Below are 11,962 nucleotides of genomic sequence, written 5' to 3'. Positions count from 1 at the left end.
CATGGCTGTTGAGCTGAACAGGTCAGGAAAATCCACTTTCAAAGCAAGATCACAGCTTTTCCTGAGCTCCAAACCAAGTAGGCACCTTGGATCCACAATCTTGCTGCTATAAGAGAGGAACTGCATCAGCTCCACGGTATCTCTGCCTCCGCAAATGGCAGGGACAACCAGCTATGGTGCTTAGGCATCTGGAAACCCTGCAATCTAGGTGTCAGAAGATCTTTGCTGTCATCCAAAGCAGATCTTGTCTCTGCAAGAAGCAGACTCTTGACATCTGCCTCCCACTGATTTCAGGACTCAGCAGATCCCTGCCTCCCATGGCATATCTCTGCTGTAAGAAGAAGCTGCTTTTGGCTGCCTGCTCCTGAAACTGTTTCTGGCTGAACCTGAAGACACGTCCCCTCTCCAAGGCTCCTCATACTAGCAGCACTATACAATGCAGGGTAGGACAGAATGAATAATCTTGCTGCTAAAAAGGCAATTTCAGTTTCCCTGAAACCCCAGGACATCTGCAAGCAGTTTCCACCAAAGGAAAAACATAAACAACTATTTCAGCTCCATCAAAACAATCTCTTTCTCTTAGAGGATCTCCACTTGCAACAGCTCTTGCCAGCAGTGAAGAAAGGAGATGCTGCCACAGACCATTTCAGTGACCAGATGTTTGACTGGGATATGGGAAATCCCCTTCCCTGAGTTACGGCTGGACCCGCAGGCTCCAGCATCATTGCTGCACCCTGTCAGGTAAAGGAGACATGTTGGGGATCTCCCTATTTTATGGGACAGGAGAATGCTGCTGGCACAAAGCCCAATGAGCTCCTGTCCTGAGATTTAATAAGCAGGAGCTGGAAGGTTTGTGCTGTCTTTTTAGACAGTCTTTAATATACAGCTGCAGGGAGTCATTCCCACAGTAGGAAACAGTCCTTCTGTTGGAGTCAGGATCAAAGCTCAAGCAGTTTTGCTCCACTGTTTACCCTAGACCATTTCCTCAGAATAACACTTTTGTGTATGGCCATTTCCTTGGGGTTCCTGTTTCCTTAAATATCTGAATATCTACCTTGCTTTCCAAAGAGCATCTCGCTTTCTCTCCAGAGGGCAAGCTACCCTGCTCATTTCTTCATTTTCAGTCAGTGAGCCATTAAATCCAGGGAACGGAGTCTGTGTAGTGGAAACTCACTGAAGTGCTGGCTGCCAGACCTGCCTGAAGGATATATTTTGTCCCAGTTTAGCTGCTAGGCCACTTTATTCTTTGGATGCAATGTACACCCCATGCAAGTGCTGTTGGCTTGTTATCCCTGGGACAGAAAAATAGTCAGCCTCACCAAACAGAAATGACGTATATTGGCTTGGCAGACATTTGCTCTCCTCAACATCCTTTGTTACAAAAAAATAAAAAAAAGTGTCAAAATGGGAAAGAAAGCCCTTGTTTATCTTTCACGTGCAGTGAACATGAGCTCACTTACCCGCCGAACCTGCAAGGATACCTGTGCGTTGTTCCCTCCGCTAGCACAAAGCTTTGCTTGGTTTCTGCCTGACAGCCACCCAGAAGGATCCAAAGCAAGTGGCGGAGGCTTAATAAAATAGATGTCGCGCCTCACTCTGAAATAGATACGGCAAGATGAGCTGGCAAGGAAGAAAGAGTCAATTTGTCTCCGGCCCCTGTAAAACCCCAGACTGTTCTCAGTAATATGATCAGATTTGGGGCTAGATGATCAGCTTTGGCAGTTCTGATAGAGTCTGTCTGCCAGCACTGTAATTGTAAACACAACCAACATCTGAATATAATAACAATAATGATAAAAAGTAATGTTACCATGGCCCACACCCACTGGGACGTCTCATTTTTGCTTTGGCTTTAGGATAAAAGATGATGAGGATGTTTGGATCAACAGCTTCATTTCAGCCAGTGTTTCTGATAAGTCTGTCACCACATTTGTCTCTGGAAAATATTAAGCACAACATAGAGCTCGTTCCTAGATGATATACAAGCAGCTTGTTTTTCTCATTTCACCACAAATCTTGTTTATATATACACTGCAAATAGATTGATACCACACACAGAGCACATCTATAGGGCCTGATTTTCCAGCGTTATATTAGATTTATGATCTTGTAATTCCATAGACTTTAACGAGTTTTACCAGAATAGGGCTGGTTCCTAAAGAGAAAGGATGTATTATGAACTTGCACATATTACTTGCATATCCACCCAGAAACCTTAGTATAGTCAGACACCTGGCACAGATGACAGCAGTTAAATTTCCCTTATACTCCATTTTATAAGACCTTGATTTCAGTTGCTTGTAACTGCCAAACATTCAGTGTTCAGGCAGAAATTTTCCATCTAATGGGCTTGCCTTAGGCTAAATATTTTCAGACAGTTCCAGCAAAATTAGTCCAGCCATTGAGGATGAATTTAGGGAAAACCACAGTATTTCACCAATATTAAGAAAGGCTCCAACCACCTTATTTAGAAGCTCTTGAAGCTTTGAAGCAAGGCTTCAAAACACCGAAAGGAAGTAGTATGCTGTATCCCAGAAGCGCATATGCTGCTGCCTTGGAAATCGGTCCACAATCCAGAAGGGATGTGCCCAAAGCCAGCAGTTTACACTCAGCTGCTGGCACTGCACCAGACCCTGAGTTACCCATGTGGGCTTACACTAGCATGCTCTGTTGCAATAGGAGATCTCTGCACTCACAGAAGGTGTGCAGCAAACCCACAGTGGATGTTTATAAAATCATTTACAAGACGCTGATCAACGCCACGAGAATTCTTCTAGACAGCCACGACATGTTTGCCCTGCAGGCTTCAGCAAACAGAGGCTGGCTGAGTCCAGAGGGTCACAGAGATAGCAGGTGGGCAATATGGGCGAGCAGCAGCCTTTAGAGAAGGCCAGAAAGGGGGAATGAGAAAGCTGCCCAAAGTCAGGGTTGTGGATTTTGGTTTTGTTTTTTATAAACAGCTACTGGCAATGCTCTGGTTAGCACTGCCAAAAAATATCCCTACTGTTCTCTTTTCTTAGCCAGGGCCACATTCAGTTCAGCTGGTTACCCCTAAGGAAATGCAGAAAATTCTGCAGAATAATGTGCTTTTCTTAGGGCATGAGCAATCTTTAGACAATACAGAAACAGAAAAATATCAGGTGGACCAGGCCTCTAGAGTGAAAAGGTCCAACAGCCCACCACCCAATTTAAAGCAGGGCCTGGGACCAAGCAAGGCTGTTTTTGTGATTCTCTGCTGCTGGGGACCACTCTGGCGTAAGACAGAATAGCAGCATGCACAGACAGCACCTCTCCTGTCACCTCACTCTTGGTGACAGCACCCAGGTTCTGCAGGTAGAAGAAAGCGACCACCTGCACAAGCAACAGAGTGAGAGGCAGGAGCTAAGACAGGAGGTATGCCTGTGGATGCACTCTTCCACCGCAACTCAAATCAAAGCTCAGGTTCTTCAACCAGCTGAAGAACTCGCTAGCAAAGGAGGTGCCCCACCTTCTTCTAGCAGCTGGCCATGCAGACCAATGATTCCCAAACCTGCAATCCAGGGGTTTACAGGAAACCCACAGCATGCCCTACATTTTTCAAACAGGGCATTCCACCTTTAACTTACATTTATTTTGATGTTGAACACAACTCTTGCAGACTATCTGCTGACCACTCACCGTGGCCACTGACAGTTGTGGGCTGCAGACCACCCTGCCAGAGCAAATAGCTCTTCAGCAGTCTTGCTGCACACTTGACTCAAGTAGAGGTCCCTGCTAAATCTCAGTTTAAATAGCTTGGCCATTTTGCTGGCCCCTGTAAGGGTACATATGGTTCCATATGGTGGGAAAACCTCATTTTTTTCCATTTGCTCCCAAGAACAAGTATAGGAAATGGTATACAAACCAACATTAAGAGAATATTAAGGTTGCAGAACCGAGTAGTTACAAGCCAGGAACTGGCTGACAAGGTCTGAGTCACGTAAAAGAATGATCTAAATAAATGTGTTTCAACAGCCAAAAAATTCTCTCTGAAAGACAGGCTAGATAAATAGAAATAAAAGAACGAGGCTGCTTTGTTTGAGAACAGCTGCTTAAATCATGATCGTCTTTCCATATTATTTCCTTCTCTCCTCCCTAAACCTCTGACAAACTGCTAGCTGGTTTAACATGAAGATTTCACAAAAGTTTAACCTTTGCACTTGAGAAGGAAGCAAAGTTTGAGCTTCAGAAGTTATTTTCTTAGATCATTTTGAAGAGTTATAATGGTATAAATTGAGTACCTTGAAAACTTACTACACTGAAAAGATGCAGCACTAGATAATTCTTCCTGTAATTTTTCTTCCTCTGTAAAAATGACATTCATCCCTGTGGTGGGTCAGCTGTAGTTATGGGTTAAACTTATCAAGGTGAAATCTGCTTTCAGCAAAAGGAGGGAAAAAGATGTCAGAGAGATTTTGCTTAGGGTTGTGCAAACCAGCCCAGATTTCCATCCCCATCCCCACCCCCCCACCACCCATCTTTGTCATCAGAGACATCCCAAATAAGTGCTGCATTTGTTAAGCTTCAGTAAGGGAAAACTAATTCCCATAAACCTGTTTGCTGTGAGGCAAACAGAAAACTCCCCAGGGCAAGCTGCGCCTGGCTAGGAGAGTGGCTAGCAGCTGGTGAGCCCTGCGGCCTGCCGGGGCTGAGGAAGGCTGGCCAGCCACGCCATCCCCACCCTGCGTGCCTGCGCGTCAGCCCAGCCTGCACCTGCTGCTCACAGCCCAGTCCACATGCGCGGCAGATGTTTGCGGGTTGGCACTTGCATCCCAGTCTGAAGCGTTAAAGCAGCTCATGCCGGGGGAGAGGCAGGGTGTTGCCATCTGGCTCCTCGGGTGAATTCCAAGCAGCGCTGTGCTCAGGGTCCTGTTTGTGAGAACAGGGATGCGGGCCTGAACAGAGGAAAGCAGAAGTCACATGGTAGGAGAAATCTTTGGAGCCAGTGCTAAGGACCAGTCAGACCCCAGCCTACAGTTAACCAAAAGGCTTTGTCTACTGGGTGACACCAAGGAGGCTAAAAAAACCCCAACGAAACAAACCCAAAAAAACCCTCAAAGAAAGAAATACGGCAAAACAAACAAGAAAATAATATGAAATTTAAATAAATTCAAACCGTTTTCCCTGGGAACTCCTGCACACGGCCAGCCCTGCAGCAGCCTTTCTCCAGCAGCTACAGTCAGAGGCTTCGCAGAGCCTTACCCGCAAGTCGGAACGGGCAGCTGAAGCCAACGGTCTCGACATCTGGTGACACCCTTCACACAGATCCTGTTGAGGAGGTGAGCAGGATTTTCAAATGCCAACCAGGTGGAAAACTTGTAGGGAAAATGAGCATGGGAGCAGATCAGGCTGCAAAAGGCTAAACCTAAGAAGGCTGAACTGTAGGATAGCCACAGCTTGGGGCTGGGATGGGAGCACGAGGGAGAGGGCGATTAGTATGGGAAGGCCCATTTAAACTGGGAACAAGTCTTAATCCTACCTATCAAGTTCTGTCTTTCACTGGTAGAAGCTAAGCTTTTTTTTTCTCAGGAGCGTTTTTACTAGAGCCCCAAAACTGCAGACATCAGTGCAGTCACGTTCACAGCTCTGGAGAAGGGCCAGCAGAGTTCAAAGCCCCTGGTTGGAAACCAAAGCAACACTGACAAGCACCAAGGGAAAATTTATGAGGTCCTGACTGCTAAAAGCGTATGTTTGGGATATAAAAAAGTAACAATTATGCCACCCACACTCTTTATTCTTTTCTTATGTGGAGCTTTGGGCTAGCATGTTGAAACATAAAACAATCTGCGCACTTTTTAGATAGGATTTATGGCATTCCGGGGCTGACATTTAGGATCGTGGCTTGCAGTTGAGCATACTATTCAACAAGTCACCTGCCTCTATAAATGTCACTATCTGGGCTCAAACTTGGTTTATGTATAACTCAAAGGAATTCCTGTTCTTTCAGTTCCTGCCTGTTTACGGGGAAGTTTCATGGCACACAGCACTGAAAGACAATTTGTAGTAAATAAAGGTTAAAGTCTTGTGTGATTTACCTTGTTCAGAAGCAATGGAACAAAATCTGCATTCCAGTAAAGATGCAAGACTTCCCACAGAATAATTTTGGAGTGGCTTGGGTAACCAGGAACTCTGTGAGAAGCACAGAGACTGACCCAGTCATGGTGAAGAGCAATGGATCACCAGGTGGGGCTGGGGGTGGCCTTAAGTTTTCACATGTGGAGATTCCTGAGCCTTTCACAAAGCAGCAGAGCTGCCCGAAGGGGCTCTGTCTGGCAGAAGGGGTTCTTCTTTGGTGCAAGTACTGCAGAAAGGTGGTCAGCCAGCCACATTCATGGTGCAGGCAGAGAACCAAGCGCGGGCTGCAGGGAGGCAGAGGCCTGTCAGCACTGACACAAACTAGAGTGTTCAGACTGCACAGTCGGCCACACCACAGCACGGTCCCCGAAACTGCATCTCCAAGTGCCTCCACGCTCATCAGGAGAAATGCAGGCAGCACTAGGAGACAAACCTCTGGCCAAAAGTAGCTGCAGCAGCAATGGCTCCAGCACCGGTGGTATGAAGCACCCTCGAGTCTGGCTATATGCTCAGGCAGCTATATTAGAATCATGGAATGATTCAAACTGAAAGGGACTTCTGCAGGTCATCTAGTCCAACGTCCTGGTCAGAGCAGGGCCAACTAGATTAGGTAAGTCAGACCCTTGTCCTTGTTCATTAGGATGAAACATGCTGCCACGACAAATCTGTTGCCTCTTTAATCACAGACATATTACCTAGGCATGTGCTCCAAAACCAGAACATCTGTCACACAGTCTTAGGGTGGGGATCCTGCTGGGCAGAAGAAGCCATTGTAAATTTACTGCATAACCTCATATCACAGTGGAGCATAGAGGGGGCTCCATCAAACTCTCATTCCTCTGCTAATGCAAAACTGGCAACTTCCTGCTATACAGGGAAGAAAAGGCACATATAGTATTTTCCTGGGGTCTAGTCACACCAGACACCAGGGAAACTAGGAGGTGAATATCTTTGGAAAAGGAGGTGCTCCATGTCTCTGTCTAAAATCTCCATATGAATAATCAGGTCAGAAAACTAGTGTTTCATAACAGGGATATAACAGGCATTGCTCTGCTTTAATGAAGCTCTCTTCCACTTGGCAGAATATACTGGCCTGACAGAATCATTTCTTATCTGGATTTAAATGTTTTGGTGTCTGAAGATATCTGGTATCTTTCTGCAACCACCATCAATTCAGTTTTGAATACTGCAAAGAAAAGGGAAGCTAAGCCTACACCTGTCACTTCATGCAATCAAACCTAACCAAAAATTTAGCCTTCTGGGAATGACAAATTGCTAAATAGGTGACATACAGAATGAAAATCATCTTGATGGCTAGCTGAGCTCTGCCTGACCTGATCTTGGGATGAAAAATCATAATGATAGAAGCCCCGCCACATGACTTGCAATGGGAAACACTTTTTGCATTTTGTTACAGAAGGTTTATAAATGGTTGTACTTCACTCTCGGAGCTTTTCCTCTGCAGCTGACTTTTCCTATGCAGAACATAGTCCTGCAGGCAAAAACTGGGTGATGGCACATCAGTTGCAGAAATGAGTTCTTGCTTGGCACAGACAAGATGAGTAGCCTCCTTTGTATGGCCATTATTTGAACATGTGGGGAAAATGAAGCAGAGATTTCTAGAATCATATGCAACGCATAAATGTCTCATGCTAACAATAATGGTGAGGACAAGCCCTCACACCAAAAGCAAGACTGTTGTAGATGCAACTTCACACCCTTCCTGCAAGTGAAGGGAGCAACACATACAGAAGTAAAGCTCTTGTACACCGAGAGCTGCAAGGCAACTTTGTGACTCCTAGAACCAAGGTTTGCCACTCCGGAGAACGGCATCCTGTCATTCCCTGAATTAAATAGAAACAGGGCCAAATGCAAGACAAAGGTAGAAGCAGGAGGAAAAAGCATCCTAGACTGCTAACAAGCACTTTTCAGAAAACTGACAAAAGAGATGCTTGATAGTGATTACAGCATCAGAAATCACATGTAGAGATCTAGGATCTTCTCCTCTCAAATGCTCCTTCCTTGGATGCTCAGTTGGCCTAGGGAATCCAGGTGATAGTGGGTGTTGAGATCTCTTCTTCCCTGAGCCTGACTGGCATACATACTCTGTTGGAAGGAACCCACAAACACGTCAAACTGAAAAATAAATCTGTCTTTATTCTAAGAGCATTACATCTTTAAATGTCATTCACCTGTAGAATGGTACAGCTGAACCCAATGTGATCTTCTCATGGACCTAAAGGTTGCTGTAGAGCAAACCAATGTCAGAAGAATGTGACAAAACCTACAGAAATGTCCTTTGCTAACAGCTTTCCTAGGAAATGCTGTACTTGAAGCAGCTCTCCAATGCTATCAGAGAGATTGCACCAATTTAAAAAAAATAATCACACTTCACAAAGAACTTTTAGTACTACAGAACTCTGAACCATAAACTGACCCAACAAGTTAGGTAAGTAATAAGGGACCCTCTTTCTTTCAGTGTTGCCCCTGACTGTCTCCTGCCTTCTGTAGCAAGTCAGGCACACAGCAAAGAAAATAATAAATCTTTCAAGCCAGTGGGTGGCATCCCATATTATGTGCTGGATGTGTCATTGATAGCTTGAATATATCAGATATTTTTAGCTACTGTAAGCGGTTCTAAGCAATCAAGTATTGTAATCAAGAGCATGCAGAAGCTCAGCTATATCAGTTCAGTCAGGATTTTAAGGATTCAGGCTTTGCAACTCTGACAATGTGTTGGGATGGTATGAGCAGAGTTGCTCCTTGCTTTGGTGTAGCACAGCCATTTTCAGAAGACTGATCTCCCTGAGAAGTCCCCACTGTGCTCAGCTTAGGGGATAGTTATTTCACTAATGGCAGCTTTCTGCAAGGAAATATGAAAGGTAACTCTAAACACCTCCAACCAGGGCTGTGCACCATGGTGAAAATCTCTGGGTTCCAGTGGGCCACAGAGCCAAGCTATTTGAGAAATGACACGGAGGGATTACAGACAGGAAGGTTATGGAGCAGTCAATCTTTACGAGCGAGCAGGAAGCCCGCAGAGAACCTGCGACGGCCGCCCGGCCGGAGGCTCAGCCCAGCAGCACCAGCACCCGGAGCTCCCGGAGCCCCCCGGAGCCCGCCGCGGCCTCAGCACCACGGACAGCGGCGCGGCCTCCCGCCCCGCCCCGCCCCGCCCGCGGGCGCGTTAATCACGGGCACGGCGCCGGACCCGCGTTAAACACGGGCACAGCGCGTTAATCACGGGCACGGCGCGTTAATCACGGGCACGGCGCCAGGGCCGCGTTAATCACGGGCACGGCGCGTTAATCACGGGCACGGCGCGTTAATCACGGGCACGGCGCCGGGGCCGCGTTAATCACGGGCACAGCGCGTTAAAGGCGGGTACAGCGCCGGGGCCGCGTTAATCACGGGCACAACGCGTTAAAGGCGGGCACAGCGCGTTAAAGGCGGGCACAGCGCGTTAAAGGCGGGCACAGCGCCGAGGCCGCATTAATCACGGGCACAGCGCGCTAAAGGCGGGCACAGCGCCGAGGCCGCATTAATCACGGGCACAGCGCGCTAAAGGCGGGCACAGCGCCGGGGCCGCTCCCAGAGCGGTGCCCCCGCCCGCGCCCTCTGGCGGAGCCGCTGCGGGCGGGACCGCCCGGTGAAAAGGCGCCGCCGGAGGAGCCGCGGCGCTCGGGTGCGCGGTGGCAGCGCTGCGGCTGCACCTGGCAGGCTCCGGCTCTGCGCTCGGCGCCGGGAGGAAGAACGTTTCCCCCACAAGTGACGGAGGAATCTAGGGGAGAGTTACAAGCGTGTTCGAAAACGCTGTGAAGAAGCAAATGCGGGCTCTGCAACTGCGTCGATAGCGCTCGATCCTCTCTCTAAACTTCTGTATGTCCGTGTGCTCCCTCTTCTTCACCACCACGTTTTCATCTAGATCTTCCTACAGCCTGGTGTCCCCTATCCGGCTTTGAGTACATCCATAAAGAGACAATACACCTGCACCTCTCATCGATAGATCATTGCAAAGAAACCAAAATTTGATGGCAAGGCTTGACACTGGAAGGCACAGCGGTGCTGGCCACGCACCTCTGTACCAGGGCTGAGCAAACAGTTTCAGGGTCAGAAACATGCCTCTACTTTCCCCTGCAGTAACATCAAGTAAATGGCTGCAGGTGCCTTCCTCAACCTTCAAAGGCCAGTGTTTCCCTCTCCAGCCTTCTCTCCTTCACCAGTGTGCTTTGTCATCCTGGAAAAGGTTAAGAACATGAGGGTCACAACCCATCCCCTTGAAACCTCTGGGGATCCCTCCGTTCATCTTGTTCTTCCATGCTTAGGTCCTTTGTCAGTGAGATGCTCGTTCTTCTCTTGTGAATAATAAGCCACCTGCTTCCCTCAGCAAGCAGAACTCACTAGACAGCTGCTGACACTTTGCAATCCAGACACTCATTTCTCCTGTAGGTTCTCCTTTTATACCTCCCCCTCCCACACAACTCTGTAGTTCATGACAACACAGAACTCTATAACTCATGCTTCAGCGTTTGGACTGCTCTGAGGAAATTACATACCCTTGCAACTGAAGCTAACGCTACTTCAAGCAAGCTGTAGTTTCCAGAGTTAGAAATTGCATGGCGGCGGGACTCATGCCTAATACTTATTGCTTTTTCTGCTCATTTCCATTCAAATGCAAAGTGTAATTATCTTCAGACTGTCTGAAGCAGAGGCACTTCATTAAAGATTATTGCCATTATCACATTTTGAACAAGTCAAACACCTGCCCTCATCATCATCTCTGCCCACATGGCCCAGCCAAGCCATTCTGCCACTGCTAACCCTGAATTTCCCCTGCTCATCCTACAGAAAGAGCAGTAAGATTGACTGGATAAAATCCTGAGCAATCTTCTGTGATCTCCAAGCTGACCCTGCTTTGGGCAGCAGGTTGACTAGAAACCTCCCAAGTCCCCTTCTGACCTGAACTACCCAGTGATTCTGAGTTCTCAAGCAGGGATAGTAATAAAAAATTATAGAAAATCCAGCTCTGTAACATACATCCCCCATGGGTTATATGTTTCCCTTCTTTAGGGTTTTCCCCTAATTCTAAAGAACAGGCTAATGGTCACCACATGCCCAGGGGCTTGACACATTCCGTACCTCATAATCAGAACCTTGCCTACCTTCAGGTGCTTTTGTTCAGCAGATTTCCAAGCTGTTCCCGCTGATTGCCTTTTTTCAAGGTCCTGCAACTTTGACATTCACAGATTATCTTCCACAGCACTCACTGATGAGCTGCTGACCTGAATGCTGTCATATCAGTTACTTGGGTTAGAGCATCCGCAGTAAAACACAAAACCAAAAAGCACCAAAAACATCACAATAGATGGTGCAACTAAGGCAACATAACACACTGTAAAACAGAAGAGCTCAGCTCCTGGGCAAGGAAAGGCTGCAATTTACTCTAGCAAGATAAAGCGTATGCATCAAATTACTCGTGTTTCGGTCTCTCCTATGTACAAGCAACGGCAAAACTGACTATACACTTGCACACAATCAGCAAACAAGGAGGGGAGGCTCTTCTCTAATTACCGTTGGTTATAATCCTCCTGAGTGTTTCTCTCTCCCCTCCAAATAAACCCACCAAGGGTATACTTACATTAGCAGAATTACCCACCCAACCTGGATGGCTCATTTCCCTGAGCTTGCTTTATAAGAGAAGGAAGGAATCTGGCTTTGCCAGAGGCAGATTTAGAGTGTTCGATGGCTTAGGAGCACAACTCTGGCTATCCCCCACTCTCCTACAAAAAACTAAGATAAGCCTTCTAAACTAAATTGGGTGCCTAAAATCAGGTAGTGTGCTTATTTTTTTCCTTATCTCCCCATTAGC

This window comes from Falco peregrinus, chromosome 6, assembly GCF_023634155.1.
Source record: "Falco peregrinus isolate bFalPer1 chromosome 6, bFalPer1.pri, whole genome shotgun sequence".
NCBI lineage: Eukaryota > Metazoa > Chordata > Aves > Falconiformes > Falconidae > Falco > Falco peregrinus.
Note: the sequence above shows the minus strand (reverse complement) of the source record.